The sequence below is a fragment of the Phasianus colchicus genome, chromosome 3, assembly GCF_987193195.1.
Source record: "Phasianus colchicus chromosome 3, bPhaCol1.hap1.1, whole genome shotgun sequence".
Taxonomy (NCBI): domain Eukaryota; kingdom Metazoa; phylum Chordata; class Aves; order Galliformes; family Phasianidae; genus Phasianus; species Phasianus colchicus.
This window is the reverse complement of record NC_143438.1, coordinates 62,235,126-62,252,515: the sequence shown is the minus strand read 5'-3', so window position 1 is coordinate 62,252,515 and position 17,390 is coordinate 62,235,126. Positions and strand designations below refer to the sequence as shown.

Below are 17,390 nucleotides of genomic sequence, written 5' to 3'. Positions count from 1 at the left end.
ACCTCCTCGCAGTGGGATGCACAAGGGCAGCACTGCAATCTCTCTCTCTCTCTTTTTTTTTTTTTCTTTTTCTTTTTCTTTTTACAGCGGGTCTATTGAGGGCAATCTCCTCCGAGCTAAAAGAGATAAAAGACGCGGTCCGAGATCCCGATCAACTGCTGCCGCGGGCGGCGTTCGCGCTGCAATGTCACATCTGCATCTCCAAATCCCCGCTCCGTACCGCGCCGCGATCCCTCCAACCTTCCTGGGGGAAAGGCTGAAGGAAAACCGGGGGGCGAAGGGGGGGGCGGGGGGGGGGAGGGAATCCAAAGGACAAATATTTATCCTCCTACAAGGAGACCTGCAGATCCTTACCGCAAACCCACTCTTCCCCCAGTGCAAATAAAGGCGCTTCCAGGCGTGCCCAGCAGCACACTCGGGGCTGCTGCTGTGACAGCTCCGGCCGCCGCGTCGCGCCCCGCTCCGTTCCGCTGCTCCCTGAGCCCTCCCCGCTGTCGGCCCCGCGGAACCTCCTGCGATCGTCCCCCACCAAATTCCCCCCCCCCCCCCCCCCAAACTGAGTCTGGGGGCTCCTCGGCAGTCTGGGCCGTACCTCAGTTTCCCTCGGTTACAGAGAAAGTACTATTGCACCTTCCTCCCCTCAGGAGGACAGCGCCAGGAAAAATACACTAATTCGCAGAAGATGTCCAGGAAGGATAGATAAGCGACGCAGAAAAGCTGCTAAGTGCCAAAGAAACAGTTCTTTCCTTTCCCCTCCCTGTAACAGGATAGCACGGAAGAGAGACTTAAAATCTCAAGGGTTTTTACCTCATTACCAAGTGCCTGACTTGACACTTGCATTAAATCTACATTTCACATTATGACAGATGTTGTGTTTTCTTTGAACTGAAAGGGAGGAACGTCATTTTGGCATTGGAAGTTACTTCAAAAGTGTTAACATCCAACTCGAAGGTTTGCAATCGTGAAAAGATGAACTCCATTCAGCTATATGAAAGCCATATGAGAGCCCTGAAACATTGATTTGGCTTTCTTGGTCCTTAATATGTTACACAAGGCTATTTCTGAAACGCTGGTAATCGCTTAATAAAAAGTGAGATTAAAGGGCCATGGTTTATGCCCAGTGAACAGTTATCAGAGCTGAGCTGCAGAAGAAAGAAGGAAAAGAAGAAACTATAGACACAATTCCATTTGCTCAGATTCTTCCCAAAAGTGATTATGTGGTGTCTGATTCAGCCTATTAAACTGAAACTGCTTTCACAGATGTTGAATATGCACTCAAACACTACTCCCTGATCTGCTAATTTCACATAAATAAGCAACCAAACAATATTTTTAATAGTAGTAGGCAGTGAGGGGTAGGGATGCAACTACTGTCCCTGGGGTATTATAAGATTCTTAACGTTGCCAATGATATCTTCAGGACAAGGATTTGGTTTGATTTTCTTTCATTCTAGCAGATTGCATTCTGTAAACAGGCTGGATAGCCTCACACATTTGGAAAGCTCTGGAGACATTATTAAACCAGTTTGCATTCTCTTTAACTGTACTTCTTACCACTATTATATCAGTAACTTAGTATTAAAAATGCATAGCAGTTAGATGCAGAATATCAAGAAGCCAAAACAAATTGTGCTGCATCATCCTGTGTACTGAATCACTGCCCAATGTGCTGCTCAGCTTCAGGCTTCTGTCTGATGTTGGTGAGATGGGAAGCACACTGAACAGGGTTGAACTCTGCTTCTAACCGCCATAAAAGACAGTTATGTGCAGTACAATTGCAGTGTGTGTATACCTACACAATTTTGTGTACCACATCTGTGTAGAAATACACATCAGTGAGATACTCAACACTCATATGAGGTACAAGTCCTGTTGTTTTTTCTTCTTCTTTTTTTTTTTTTTAAATGCCTGAGTAAATCAGGCACGCCTCTGCTGATGCCTGTCAAGTCACAGTAGTGTAAAATTGACGTGGTTAAAAGGAACCCTGATTGTGTGTTTTGTACACAGAGACACATGCGTGCACACACTTCTCTTCAAAGGCTCTTCATCAAGTCTAAATACAAACTTTCATCTCCCAAACCAAAGTTAGCAATAGTCCTCAAACACTGGGTACGATCATGTTCTCACATAAAAGCTACCGCTGATGTTGCGGGATCATTTAACTGCTACTCTATGACTGCAGCCAGATTTAGTTTGCTGCGACAGCTTAAAGCAGACTTTTCTGCTACTTCTCTCTCCAGACTGCCATCTGCAAAGAGTTTAGAATCTAAAAGCTGAGAAGAAAGCTGCACTGGAAGGGCTGTACCTGGGGTACTGTTAAAAGAGCGCACCGTAGAAACACATTCTCAAGGTGACTCTTGGACCTGCGAACTCCTCCTGGGGTCAGGCTGACTCCTCACAGATAAGACTTGTGACTAACTGAATAATGTGCTCTCGCCACAGTTAACGTGTCCCTTACTTGCTGGCTCCAGAAAGTTTCCTTGGGAGCCAGCAGACATTGTTAAGCCAGGGCACCGTGCTTCTCTCTCATACTGTATGGCTTAACCCCAGCACCTTTCCTCCAGGACAGATGGCTTTGGCAGCTTGGTTTTGCATCTGTGCAGACATATGCAGACACATTCACACGTGCGTTTCTGCTCAGAACCTTAGGTAACTCTTAGCTGACAATTCCAGCTCTTAAAAGTAAAATTGAAGGGAATCTTTTCACGGTTCTTGCAGTACCTGCAGTCTACCTCTGCTACCAATATGAATAAAATCTGCTTTTTGATTTCCTTGAATCAGCATAAGCCCACTTGGGACTCAATTTTTGAAGTGTTTATATAGGAGCAGGAAAGGTCTATAAATGCATAGACAAGCCCACAGGCAAATTCTAGTTACGCAGTGGCTCACACTGATAATGTATCAGTGAGATAATTGGATAATATATTGGTGAGATACAGTAAAAATAGACTGAAAAAACATATTAATATGGAATTACCTCTCAAAAGATCCAGGCAAATGGCAGATTCAAAGAAACAAAAAGACATGTATCCTCACACAGTGCACAGTTAAATCTTGGAACTTCTTGCTGCAGGATGCAGTGGAGGAAAGTGTTCCAGTATTCAAGTGATTGAGCAAGTTCATGAAAAAAAACCCTTTACTCACAGCAATTAAGTATGAACACAGAACTTTTGGTACATAGAATCCCTGAATTGCTTGGAGAGGATTCTGGCCAAGTATCATTCTGTGCTTGTCCTGTTCTCCCAAGCATCTACTGCTTTCCACTGGTGGAAAGTGCCAAGCCTAGTATGCCCGTGATTTAGTGTGGTACAGATGTTCATGCTTTCTTATAAGAATTTGGCCATTGGAAGTTTTGGGTCTCATCACAGGAATAGTATAAGAGAGATGAATTCCTTTGAAGAACTTCTGCCAAAATTTTTAAAGGTTGGCTCATAAATCCATATTCAGGAACTGAAATAAAAATGGTCTGATCAGAATTATTGACTATACAACAGCTGCTACTAGAGTTAGCAGTTAATTTTACTTCTCTCCATATGCACGCATTCTAAAGCCAGACGTGGGTTTGTGCAAAATTTGGGTGCTAAATCCAAAAGTTTATTCTGTACAAAAGGCCATTCAGCTATTTCCTAACCTGGAGCCACCTAAATTCCACAGACACATGGCCTTTTAAATGCATTCCCCAAGCACCTTCATGAATTCCCCATGCTGAAAGCCACTGCCAAAGACCAAGGAAGATTCAAGTGCCTGGCATTCCTTTGCTTACAGAGCCTAATGAAGCAATCCAGGAGACTCACTCTGCACCAACCAAAATAGAAGTGTGGCTGCTAGTTCATGCATTTGAGATCAATTTCTATATTTTCTGGGTTTAAATTATTTGAAATGTGGATATACACATGTATTCCCTCCATGAGTCCCTACATATGCTAGGTTCAAAAAGACTATGTGAGAAATGCCATTAGGGTGTAGTTCCAGACTCACAATTACTTACCCATGGATAGCTGTTATGGGAAAGAAGAGTCTATCCTGCTCAAGTTTTTGAAGAGAACAGTCCTCCAACTTTCCTGCAACAGAATGGGATAGTATGGAAGTTAGATCCAAACACAATTTACCTCAGGTCCACAATGCTAATTACCCCTAAGGCGAACTATTTTTGAAAGAGAGAGAGAGCATGCAGGAGAGATGGACAATAGTTTATTGCAGGGCTTTACAATTTCTCATATTGTTGTCTCCACTGTTGCTTGCCCACTGAAGAATACTGATGGCTGCAATGATCAGCCGCCCGAAATTTGTGCAACTTCCTTTACATATCTTCCCAATATACTCATCTTCCTCAGTCAGTCTTTATTCTAAGTTAACTCCATTATTAGTACTTACATAGAAGTAATTTAGTAATAAGCAATAATGAAAAAATGACATCCTTCTTGACCTATCAAGAGAGCCAGTTAAACTTAATTTTTTTTTTATATATCCCAAAATAAAAACAAGAAGAAGGAAAAATAAGCAACAAAAAAAAAAACACAACCCAAAAACAAATGAAAACCCCACATATTTGTAATGTCATACTTAGGGAAAAGAAAACAAAACCAGCAATATTTTTCCAAGCAAGAGCCTAATTTGACAATTTAATGCACTGAGAAACTGTTGTTCATCTCTTCTCAGCTGCCAACTGGCCAAGAGTTACAACTCCAGCACAGTAAACAAGTGATCAGTGAGTCTGGGAAGGGCTCAGCACACCAGACACTCGGAAAATAGAGGCAAATAAAGCAGGAAAATCAACAGACATAAGCCAGTCAGTACAAGGTAGGTGATCCCATGTTCAGTACTAGTGAAAGCGCTAAGGGGAGAGCATATACAGAGTCTACAAGGCTTTAAAGTGTGAGAACCCAGCAAGCAATATGCTCTCAGAACTTGTGCTGACTTCAGGTTTTTGGATAGAGTTCAATTTCATTACTGAAAAAAATGTGAGGTAAACCATCCAATACTTAATAAAAATTGAAAAAAAAGCCAACAATTTAGAAGCCAGAATCTCTCTGAGCTTTTCCTGTTCCTTATTAACAAACTGATGACCAATGGTCATCTTCAGGTCCTTCCCTCTTACTCTTTGCCCTTATTTTCCCAAGACTTCCAACTTGATAAAACTACATTCACGAAGAATGAAGAACTTGGATGACTCCAGGGTTAAACTCACCATACTCAGTAAAACTTCTGTGACGAAGAATCAATGTTACTGTTTCCCCCTATGAATAGGCTTCTAATATTGCACATAATTAAAGCACCGTTTGCCTAAAAAAACAACTACGTTCATGATGGCATTCTGGACAGAGCGTGGGAATACATATAATTTAACATACAGAGTCATTTTTTCCTAGCAACTCAAGGAAGCAACAGACCCTGTAGCCCTTTTGTTTTTATAACAACAAAGCATCAAGCAAATTCCATAACACTTTGGGAAAATGCTTCATTTAATCACTTTCTCTCTCATCTCAAACATAACGTTGATAACATTTAAGAGCAAAAAGACAGGGCACAGTACAAGACAACTTATACCTCTGTTGAGCCATTTTTTAAAGCAGCAAGGCCCACTCAGCCTTTCTATCCTCACTGAAGAGAAAACAGATAGATATGCTTAGGTTTCTTATATATAATTATTGTCAGCATTGCACTTGCTACTACAATTATCAAGGAAATTGGCATCTGAGCAGCTACAAGTGGCAAACTAATACAGCTGTGATAGCTAGCAAACTTACTTGTTTTCTTGTCCTTAAATCTTGAAGTAGTTTGAGCGCTCTAGGTAAGCATGTACAAAAATCATAATATAGCCCTTGAAATAGCATTTGTCATGTGGGGTACTGCATTTACTGGAGCTGAGTTTTTCTGGTGTTGTCAGGAGTAGTACTGGTACCTTGTCCTACGTGTAGGAAAAGATTAAATGCTAACGTTCAGCCATAAAAAAGGATATGTATGAAAATATCGATAATACCAGCACACAGAACTAAGTACATAAGATAAATCATATGCATTCATAAGAGTATTTATATTGTTTTATATCCCAATTCTTATTGTCAAACCTTAATTAAGGATATTATAGACTGAAAATACGAAAAACATAATGCAGTCGTATAGAACCATGAACTTTAGGTAACAATTCAAATACAGCCAGTCACTTCAGGAGGAAAGAAAAAAAAAGAAGTTAATGTGTTTATCCCACCAACCTAAGTCACTTGTCATTTCCTTTCTGTGTGATAAAAGCCTAAAATATACTAAGTCTAAAGCCTCTGGTTCACGTCTCGTGTCAGTTAAAAAGCTTCATTGTAGAGAAAACTGAAAAAGCGAAGACAGAGTGAAACTGAAATGTGATACTGAGAAAGACCAAGAGGGAACCGTTAACGTGGGGTGCGGAGTTGCTGGAAGACATCATGATTACATTGCAGGTGAGAGCAATCCCTCTAGATCTGTAAGAAGTCCCAACAGCAGGTGTGGGTATCGATGTTGACATGGGGCTTCAATGATAAAGAGAAGAGAGATGTCATTTCTTTCCAAAGCAAGGCCAGTTTTAGGCAGGTACGAGTGATGCCATCTGAGGAGCTTACTGAGCAGTACCTTGTTCAGCTGTCTATAACTGTGTTCACTGTCTACAACTCTGTTGTCCCAGGGTTGAAAAATGGGTAGGCAAAATTCAGTGTTATAGAAGTGGCAGAAAGATGAGGAGTGTGGAGGGGGGAAAAAAAAAAAAAGGCATGGTGCTTTAGAGAGCAAGAGAATATTAGTCAATTTCAGGAAAGCAAAAGACATTGAGGACACTCAAGAGGTAAGCTGGGCAACTCTTGGTGGAGAAGGGTTTTTGAGGAGTTGAATGTTCTTTTCAAGGCAAGGTTCTATGGGAATAGCTGCAGGAAGGGGGTCCTAGCAGAGTCTGATGCATTTGGGGAAGGTTTTGATTAAGAAACAGAGTTTGAAAACAAGGCATTATCTGGCACTGTCTGCTGGCTGTAGCATTTCTGAGGCCCCTTCTGAAAGCCCTGCCTTTTTACTCTTACTCTTCAACTCCTGCAGTGCAGGAAAACCTTGTTTCCCATCCTTATGGCATCCCCTGTTCTCTCTCTGTACCTATGGCTCTACCCCACTGCCCTTTAACATAGCAGCCATTCTCTCTGCCTCTATTTAAGCAGTCCCTTGGCACTTCCCAGACTGTTGCAACTAAAGGGAAAGGGACACAGAAGAGCTGAATGGGGCAGGATGGAATTGCACAAAATGGAAGTCTGGCTGGAAAAGAGTCTGTTGTTCCTGATGCCACCACATGATCCTGAGTAGTCTTTCAACCACTTATTTTCTCTTCAGCTCTCTGTTAAAGCAAAACCTACTGCAGTAGCAAGGGGAAATTCCCAATAGATAATCCCATCTGCTGTCCTTATGCTGACACTTACCAAAACCTATTCTTATGGCAAATATAATTATTATTTACTCTCAGTGGTAACTTAGGGCACTGAATCCTTTCCAAGCTTGTGTAAGTGAGGGAGAATTTTTAAAGGACTGGAGCAGGAAGTTGTAATATTTGCCTGACTGTTTTATTTTGTTTTTATTTAAATTCCACATTTGGTTGAAGGGAGGGAAAAATATTTTTTCTCTGCCTTTATTCTGGTACTGATCAGTGGTAAGATGGAACCAGTATAAAAGGCAGAGCCATTCTTACTTCTGCTCAGTCCTGGGGAATTTGGAATAATTTTTATGGTTTGCTCATTCTCCTTCCAAGGCTGTACACAGTTCTAAAAAGAGGATAGAAATACCATTTTGCAACCAGTTTCGAAATTTGTTTTCATTCCACATTTTATTAAATCCAATGCTTTTCTAATACTTTCTTCAGGCTGAATATTGTCAGAATGTTACTTTTACAATGAAAAATCAGAATTCACAAACGATTTGAAGTAAAGGCAGTTGTCTGACAGGTAGTCCAATAACTGACTCCACAGAAGCAGCTTGTGGATTCACCTCAACTGCAGATGCAGCCTCAGAGTGCAGGTTCACATGCAGCATAAACCACATTGCTATTATAAATGGCAATTCATTTTTTTCCTTTGCTCTGCTCCATCAGTTTCCTGCTGACTGCTTTACATAAATATTAGCAGATCTTATTTTCTTCTTCTTTTAACCATTTGAAGAAAATGAGGTCTTATCAGCTATGGAAATAGTTGGAAAGCTATGGAAAGCAGGTGCTTACACAAGAAATGGCTCAGTAATGTACAGCCAAGGGAGAGAAGGAGGAAAATAGTTCTTTCAGAGACAGCCTCCTCTTAAGTGGGCTGAAGTTGATCTTAAATTGGAACTTACACACACACTAGGCAAATTGGGCTGGGGAAGCTTAACAGCTACTATCTGCTGAAGGATGGCACTAAAGAGAAAAAGTACTCCAGTGATGAGCAATTCTACTAAAGATGAGACCTGTCACTGAGATGCTGAATTACCTCAAGAGGCAATCAATAAGACAGGCACTGTTACGGGACACTAGCCCAGGTGTCAGTCTCATCAACAATAAAGAAGTTTTCAGTGGACTTCTTTTCCTGTAGTGATAGACTGAGGTTAGTGTCTTTGCCATATTTATTTGAGAGACATGAGGGGCTGATCTTTCTGGAATAGCCTAACCCAGGAACAACACAGACAGCATTGGCTTATGCTGGAGATGTACTCTGCCAGCAAGCGCCCTCTGAAAACTTCTTTGCAGGAAGGACAACATGGTATCTTCCAGATATATTAATAGAGAAGGTTTAAAACGTGTTTTTAAACCTGGGTACACTCACTACTCGATATTTGAGTTTGCTCTATATGTGGTAACAATGGACTATATGAGCTTTTTGAGAAGATAAAATAATTATATGTTATTCATATGTTTGTATATTTGTACACACACATAGGAGTCTATCTTTTACTGCCTTTAAGGGTTTCCCTTTCAGTTGAGAGTTTCTGAGAAAACAAAGCATGTTTTGTCATTTCAGAAGCAGGTGAATACTTCAACTAAGCTTTGTGCTGTTCGTTTGGACCAAAAAAACCAACCATTTCACTGAGATGGACCAAACACATCTTTCTACAAAATACCATTTCACACAAACAAATCCACAGTTAGATTCTAAGAGAGCAGTACCAGAAACATACTTTGCAGTATGATGACTGATTAATAGCTGTCACAGCTCATAATAACACAGATATGCCAGCAAACCACATATTAAAGCTAACAGTCAGTCTTGATCCCTGTTTGTTTCATGCTTTAAAGTAAAAACCCCAGAAGTGAAAAAAAAACAACAAACCCAAAACCTTTTTTTGGAAACAATTTAATCTGAAGAACTGATCTGTTCTTCTGTGATCTTACTTCAGTTTAAGAAAATCCAGAGGTTTCATCGCTGAGTTACAGTAATTGTTGATGTGTCATTGTTCATTTTAGCAATAAACTTTTCCACTTGTAGTTAGTCACTTATTAAAATAAAAAATTGGTGATTTTTAATGGAGACAGCATAGTTTCCAGCAGATTTTTTCCCATTCGAGTTTTATTCCCGAAATTAGCACAAGGGAAGGCAGCTTGTGTTAACTCTTTCTTATGCTAAACAGCCCTTGTTAGTTTAACAGAACAAAAGCTGTGATTGTAAGTGCAAATATGTGTGAGAATCTAGAGTCAAAGCACATTGGTGGCTTTTTTCTGAATGACTTGCTTTGGTGCAAGTTTCCAAATAAAGATTTAATTGCGCCCACTTGCATCAATTACAATATCAAAGCACAGAAGTTATAAAAACAGAAGGTGCATACACAATGGCTATTTCACAGTCTGTTTTGAAAACAGATTAAACACAGTTATAATGATCATTTCTTCAAAAGAGTTTAGAGATTATCAGAAACAGAGCAGACTGTGGATTTTAATTGAAAACTCAGTCTGAAATCATTCTGTCCTTCCACCCTGGCTTGATCTCCTTCGTGGCATTCAACAGAATAGCTAATGAGTGGTTTTAACAGAGGGAGATTTCTAACCAGGAGACACATTCAGTTGCAACACCCAGCTCCTAATTTTGCAGTGCCTCTGGTAGCTGATCTCATTTTCTGAACTTGTGCTTCGATGCAGCAGTGCTTAGCACCTGTACCTATAACTTAGCAATTCATTCTAAGAACACAGGCGTTGTTCACAGGCCATTCAGGTTTGAAAATAACTATCTGTAAAATTCCAAAGAGAAGTCTGGCTCCCATTTATATGGAAGCCCTTTGTGACTCTGACATTTCAATCTTTCTCTCAGGAGGATTGAATAAAAAATTAAAAAAAAAAACAACAACAAGAACAGAGCACCTTTTTATATTTTCAATATTAACAGTCACAAAGATCTTTGTTTAAACCTCACAGATTCCCTGGAAAGTTTGCTTATGCCTATTGTATGACATAGTACAGATTGAAAAGAAATGATATCAGCGATACTTTTGAGAAATGGGGGCCTAAATTTAAACCTCACAAAAAATACATTTGATTAATACAGCTCTAGAGTTATTGGATGAAGACATGAATATATCTAAGCTCCATAATATATCGGTTTGTATAAAGTCAGGAATATACTGAAGAACGTGGAGAAAGTTGCAGTGATGAAGACAGAGAATATGCCTTTATGAATGTAAAATGTCTAATAGATAAGATTATTTCATCTTTTTTACACATTTTCTGAAGGTCTTTATTTCTACAAAAGAATGATTTTACAGGAAAAGGCCATCCATAAAAGATTTGGTTTTTTTTTTAAGACTGTTTTATTGGAGTTTGATTCCTATCATCTTAGTGGCAACCCTGCCAACAGGAACGGATTGTAAGTGGATGATCCTTAGAGTCCCTTCCAACCTAAGCTGTTCTATGACTTTTTCATGATTTTTCCAAAGCAGCTGTCACTGCTGAGAGTGCTTCACATCCTTGTGTGTGCCCCAGGTGTCGTCCACAGTGTGACTCCTTTGACTCCTCCTTAACACACAAAGACCCCAACACCAGTGTGGTGCATACCACTGCTTTGCTCAGTGGTGCCACGGCTCCTATTTTCCTGCATTTGAGGTGAAACCCAGGAAAATGAGCAAGCGCTACCTGCAGTGATTGTCTCATGCTGGGATGGGAGAGAAGGATACATTATCTCCCAGAACCTTTCAGCTGCTCAGAAACTCTCTGCTTACCTGGAACCCCACTCCTGGGGTGCCACAGCTCAAAGAATGTGAAAGCCATTCCTTGTATCCACATAGCATTGCACTGAGTTTTGTTCTGCAAAGAGTTTGTACCAGCATTTTTGAAGCATAAAGACCTTTTGGAGGAATTGCTGCCTCTTAAATCTACTTGGCTCTTTGCTCTCCTAAATCTCAAACATGAATTCTAGCAGTGGTTTAAATCATAGCAAATTTCTCTGAGGGGATTAAGCATTTTAATCATGCTGACATGAAAAATATCCAGTGATATATCCATTGCATAATCAAGAATAAAAGTTAAAATCTTCTAAAAATATTAGTTAATTTGGAGTATCAAGGACACCAGCTAAGGACACAGAGGGATTAGCAGTTGCTGCCAAAGATAGCAAGGTGGCCAATTCAAACACATTACAAAGCCTTCCAAAAAAGTAAAAAACCACTGTGGTTTTACATCAGATCGTATTTCCCTGTGGTTCTGTCAGTGTCTTTTTTTTATTTTATTATTGCAAGCAGCCTCGGAAACAAATTTAGAAATCATCTACATCTCACAGAAGTTCAAGAGCTGGTCTGACAGGACTGGTGATGGACGTCCACACCACAGTCCCTGTAGGGCTGCTCTGCATCCTCTGTTAGGCAGAGCAGGCAGCTGGGCTGCGTGGGGAGTGAGCTTCCTCTCTCCACACATTGGGCTGCTGGGAAGGCTGGCAGGCAAGCTCTCATGTGCATGGGGCTGGAGCTGCGGAGTCATTTGTTTGTGATAGACTTATCTCTGGTGGCTCTCTTAGGTTGCCATCACCATGGAGTCCACAGCAGGGTCAGCTCCTGAACCAGTAGGAGTGAAGGCCTTGTTAACACTGAGATCATGAATTGCCACTTTTCCCCCCCCCCCACTTTCATACCCTCCCCAAAGCATCTTGCTGTTATTTTTCCTTCCTGGAGATGCATCTGCTTGAGCCTTGAAATAATAAACAGACTGTAGGAGAAGGATACACTGGCATAGAGAGGAGATGATTGAGTAACTCGGAAATCTTTGAACAGAAGGTCAGAATGTCACATGATGTTGTCTATTTGTTTTAATTACCTGGTATTATGGGGCCAAGATGTTTGAAAGTCAAATGAGTGTAATGAGACTTTAAAAAAATCTACATTTGGATGGATAAATAAACAGCATATTTTTCAAGAGTGCCAAATACTGCTGCTGTCTCCACCTTCTATGAGATGAGCAAAGAGCTTCCAAGAGAAGTTAACTTGTCAAACAAGAGAGTGGCTCTGGTGAGCCTGAAATGCAGCGCATCAGAAGTGGGGACAGGAACTAGATTTGGGAAAGACCCTTTGGGAAAGACAAGAGTCCCAAAATTTATGCCTGCACATTTCCAGCAAGTGCAGTGAGAGCTATGTTTTTTCTCCATAAGTAACACCTGATTACTTCTTAAAGCATATCATTAACAAAATCTGAAGGAAAACTATCCAAATTAATGAAGGCTATTGGCAGAAGTCTGAGAACATTTTTGGAGCTGTGGCAGAATAGTCATGAACACAGAGACTTTTTGTGAACCGAGCAGTGAAGCTGATCTCAGAGCCAGAAGAGAGAGGTGCTACAGTCTAAAACAAATGGCAGAGCCTCTCTCATTTTACACATTCAGGGATAAGCCCAGCAGGTCTGTGCGGGCACACAGCTGGGAGCTTTGCTCTGAATTCACACCAGTGCCACGCAGCAGAATTAGAATTGCAGCCTCTGGGGAACGGTGCTCTTTTGGTCAAAGTATTTTACAGATAGTTGCCAGGAACTGAAATCCAGTGGAAACAGCAGTTCCCAAACTAGGACTTAGCCTCTGGGAAAGAAGCGGGTGGGGGAGATGGGGGGAGGCACAAGAGGTGCTGTCAGGGCTGCAAGGAAAGATGAGAGGCTGTAATTTTGAATGTTGTATGGGTGGGTTTGGGAGGAGAGGGGGAGAGAAGGGTCATGAAAGGTAGAGTTCACTTGGGAGAGGGGCACAGGAAAAACAGTTTGGGAAATGCTGCAGCAGAAGCCTCTTTTTTTTTTTTTTCCACGTCCCCTCTTTTCCATTGTTGCTTCTTGAACAAAAGCAGCCCATGCAAAGACAAAGACTTAAATCTAAAAGCCTTGCCACATATTTCCTCATCTTAGTATCAAATATCTCCTGCGATATTTACAATTGTTATACCATAAATAGAAATGCTTGAAGACAGAGCTCATTTCCTAGTTTCTCAGAAAATGACATCCTCTTCCTCCTTGCCAATTTCCCACATCTTTCCATGCTTAGTGCTGGTGGCCTGCGCTTCCCCACCATTGTCACAGTTATTCTCTTTTCCAGCAGCCATGGCCTCACATTCTGTAACCTTTGCCCTTTCATTCGTCCAGAGCCAAAATGCTACCTTTAGAAAACTAATGTACCAGAGAAAATGGAAGTACGAGGCTGGACAACACAATCTGCTATTATCTTGCTTTGTTTTTTTTTTTTTTTTCCAAGGTTTATTTTTTAGAATTCACCTGTGAATTTTAATGCAGGAAAGGTTTTCTCAAGGAACCAGAGCATCTGACGACTTGAGATCTCCTTGCCAGCACAATCTCTTGCACATTCCCTTTAAAACGGAACCTCTACCTACCAACTTGGAAAATTTGAGGCAGAGCAAATATCTACTGAAGAAGAAGAGTACTTTACCTGCAGGTTTCTTTGAAGTCTTCTTGTTACTATTAGAAATTTCAGTGCATTATCTTCCCATCCTCAAAATCAGCTTTCGGCTGACACAAGAGCGCTTCACCTTCTTTTTGATCCTACAAGTGAAGCCATGTGGAAATGATTGAGAGTGACGTCATGATTTCAGCATTATGATTTAAATCTGGGATCAAGCAGGAGGAGGGGAAAAAAATTACACGCATCCATGATTACTGTGTTCAGGCCATTCAAACGCAGGCTTAAAAAAAATAAAGTCTTGTCTCAGTGAATATGAAAAGTGCCATGGGATCTTTTAAATAAGAAGTATTACTTGCTTCATATACACAGGCAAAATTTTGGCACCTTGCTCAGTCTTTCATTGTTTATGCAACTTTTTGATTACTGTTGTCAGTAACAGAGGTAACAGAATTACAGTGGTGCTGTATGTAAATAAGTTTTGACCTTTCTGAAGGAGAAGCACGTATTTCCATAAGTACCAGGCTCTTCCAGCCTCTCAAGTTGAGCACCTGGAGCATGAAACACTCGAAACCACTGAGTTTAAAATACTCAATTATTATCAATCATAGTAAAATTTAGGTAAATGTATGGAAGGTGACCTTTTTTAGCAAGGCTACTGACACACAGAAAAACATACAGGATAGACAAAAACCATACAAGGGTTAGAGAAATTGGCTTTCAGGGAGAAACTGAAGGAAATTAAGGAATGCTTAGTTCATTAAAAAGGAGACTAAGAAGGGATGGGACAATTTGTCATCAGGAAAGAGTTCCTTAGTTTCCTAGAATAATTAAAAGCAGTACGGGAGGCTGATGCCACAAACTGGCAAGGTGGAACATATGGATCTTCTGAGCTGATGTAATTTGACATTGGAAGTCACTACAAACAAAATGCTGAATCATCTTCTCGTGTCATGAAGTAGATGAGTGGTCCTTTTCAGAAGACTTGATGTAGGCAGTCTTGGGTTCTGCTCTGTGTGATTTGCTGCATTCAGTTCAGGAGAAGCTGGCAAAAATGTGATCCACATTCAGGATTAGTAGTTCACTTCAAATTGTATAAATCTAAGAAGGCCTTGCAATATTTTTTATTTCCATTAATTTCATTTTTAGTAGCTCATGGGAATATGAAGATGAGTTTTCCTATAAGAGGCCTGTGACAATGTGAGAAGTGAAATTAGAGGATAGAACAGAAAAATTAGAGCAGAAATAAAAGCGAGCTGGGAACTAGAGAGACAATACAGTTCTTTGAGCTTTCTAGCAAGATGTTAGATACGTAAGTTTTCTTATGTAGGAGATGCCTTCTACCACCAATAAATAATGATCATCTCTAACCACTGATTTAACACTAAAGTTCTTACCCAAAATATGTAAATATGTAAGTGAGGACCTAGATTCATATACGCTTTCTAACTTGCAGTCTTCATTAAGTCTCTCTTACACCACACATGCACAAAACATCAGCAAATAAAGGAACGAGACAAGAACTTTCAACCCCAAGGCTCATTTCAGCGTTTAAGCTTCTTCTTGCACCTCCAGGGATATTCACGTCAGTGTCTTAATAGAACAAAGACAGCCATCTACATGCCTGAAAACACGTGTGCTCAAACTAAGGAAACCATGCATGAACTAGTATAGGAGTTTATGTATTTACAGAGGGAAAAAGTGGAGTAGTTCTGTATTGTACAGCACAATTCTCATTCCACAGTTAATGTGGAATCACCACATGAGCATCACCATGATCAGTTCAAGCAAACAAAAATTATCAAAAAGACAAGTTTATCACAAAATAATGATATGACTTTGGAAGTATCTGCTGTACTTGTTCATAGCTGATACAGTTGCTCAGATGTTTATGCACAAGATACTGCCAACACCCAAGGAATTTACAGTTAAGACCCTGGTGAATCCATTTGATTGTGAGTACTATACTATCTTCCTACAATGTGATATTAAAGAAGTACATCCACTGAGATGCGAACCTTCTGAAAGCAGTGTTTCCAAGAACAGTGACTTGGGAAGAGTCACACAATAAGCACAAGTTCTTAAAAATTAATGTATGTATTATACATGATGTATGCAAAATGACGTGCAGATATTTACACTGGTCTCACATTCTACCAAATATTCATGCACAAGTTTACCTTCAGAAGAAAAAAAAAAAACAAGTAACAACAATAATAAGGAAAGATTAACAAAGATTACAGTGTTTAGATGGTTATATATATAAAATCACCAATTCTATTTAACCAATAAACTTTAAAAAACAAGTAAACTGTTAATTGAATTGATTCTCTTTAAAAAATTGTTCTCAGTGGTACAAAATGGCAAAGAGCCACTGCTTACCGTAACAGTGAATACCTGTCCCACAACTTTCATATTATGCTGTTAAATATAATCTCCTTGAGAACTCAGATTACTGGCTAAGCAATGACCTGGAGGGGAATCTATCTAGGAGATACTGACCTGAAGGAGACACAAAGCTGTTTCCACCAACCAAGGGTTTCCAGGACAGGGGTAGAGAGGTGGCAGCTTCAGGTAGAAACCTGCAGGCTGGAGCTGCAGCAGGTCCAGCTCAGAGTACATGATGCATACCTCCCACTTGCAGTTATCTTAGTGCTCCTAGATAGAGAGCTGACAACCTGCCAGTCAACAGAGCCAACAGCTGGCTGGTGACTGAGTTTCCTTTTTATTCTTTGCTGAACAAGGAGAGACACTTGTCTTGTTGGAGTTGCAGTAACCTGCAGTGATCCTTTCCATACAGCTTGCCCAACACAGAACACATACTGTGTGTAAATGCTTCTATACAATGTTGTATAATCAATGAATATACAGATGCTATAATTATGAAATACACAAGAGAGTTTGGCTAAGCAGGTTATTATAACAAAAAGAGAATAAATAAGAGTGCTTACCCTTGTCTTGGGCTCACTGCAAAACTCCAAAGGATGGATCTCTTTCTGGAGATCCTCCCTAACTGGTAGTCAGCTCTTAAATGGCGTCTAGGAGAGGTGGAGCCAGGCTCCACCCCTTCCAGCAGCACAGGTGAATTGCCTTCACCTGTGCTCCCAAGGCTGACTCATTGCTTGTCTCAGGTGATCAATCAGAGGTTCAGGCTGTGATTCAGCAGTTCCCATACAAATGTGAAGTTTTCTGGAAGCCTAAATCCAGATCTTTGTTTGCACCAATTTTAAGTCATTACAATGGCCCCCAAGTTTCCTCCCTCCCTTCCTGATCTACCCTGGCTTTCTTTCTTAAGCATCCCAGACATTATAGCTTTGATGGATCCACCCAGTCCCTGGGCTGTAGCTCCCAGTGCTTAATTGCTGTAGCAATTTAACTTGAGCCATATACTTTCTGAGACAGCAATTCCATACGCATTCAAAGTGATCTAGTGAAAGGGATCTCTCTGAACTGAGACATTGACTTCAATGAGGATCTCGCTTGCGTATGCACAACAGAACTGCACTATTAACTGCTGATAAAGGAATGGCTCTTTGAAACATGTTGTGTTCTTTGATT

The 17,390-nt window shown here is 40.5% G+C and overlaps 1 long non-coding RNA gene across 2 annotated transcripts; it reads right to left on the bottom strand.

Annotated features, from left to right (window-relative positions):
* Positions 1 to 9,403: 9,403 nt before the first annotated feature.
* Positions 9,404 to 16,842, bottom strand: LOC116236276 (uncharacterized). 2 transcript variants are annotated; one of them, XR_016465610.1, is made up of 4 exons: positions 16,784 to 16,841; positions 14,676 to 14,877; positions 13,863 to 13,975; positions 9,404 to 12,000 (listed from the first exon to the last, which is right to left on the bottom strand). It is a non-coding gene; the product is annotated as an uncharacterized LOC116236276 (long non-coding RNA). The 2 variants fall into 2 exon arrangements; XR_004168518.2 differs by lacking the exon at positions 14,676 to 14,877 and having other exon boundaries at positions 9,405 to 12,000; positions 16,784 to 16,842.
* Positions 16,843 to 17,390: the final 548 nt, after the last annotated feature.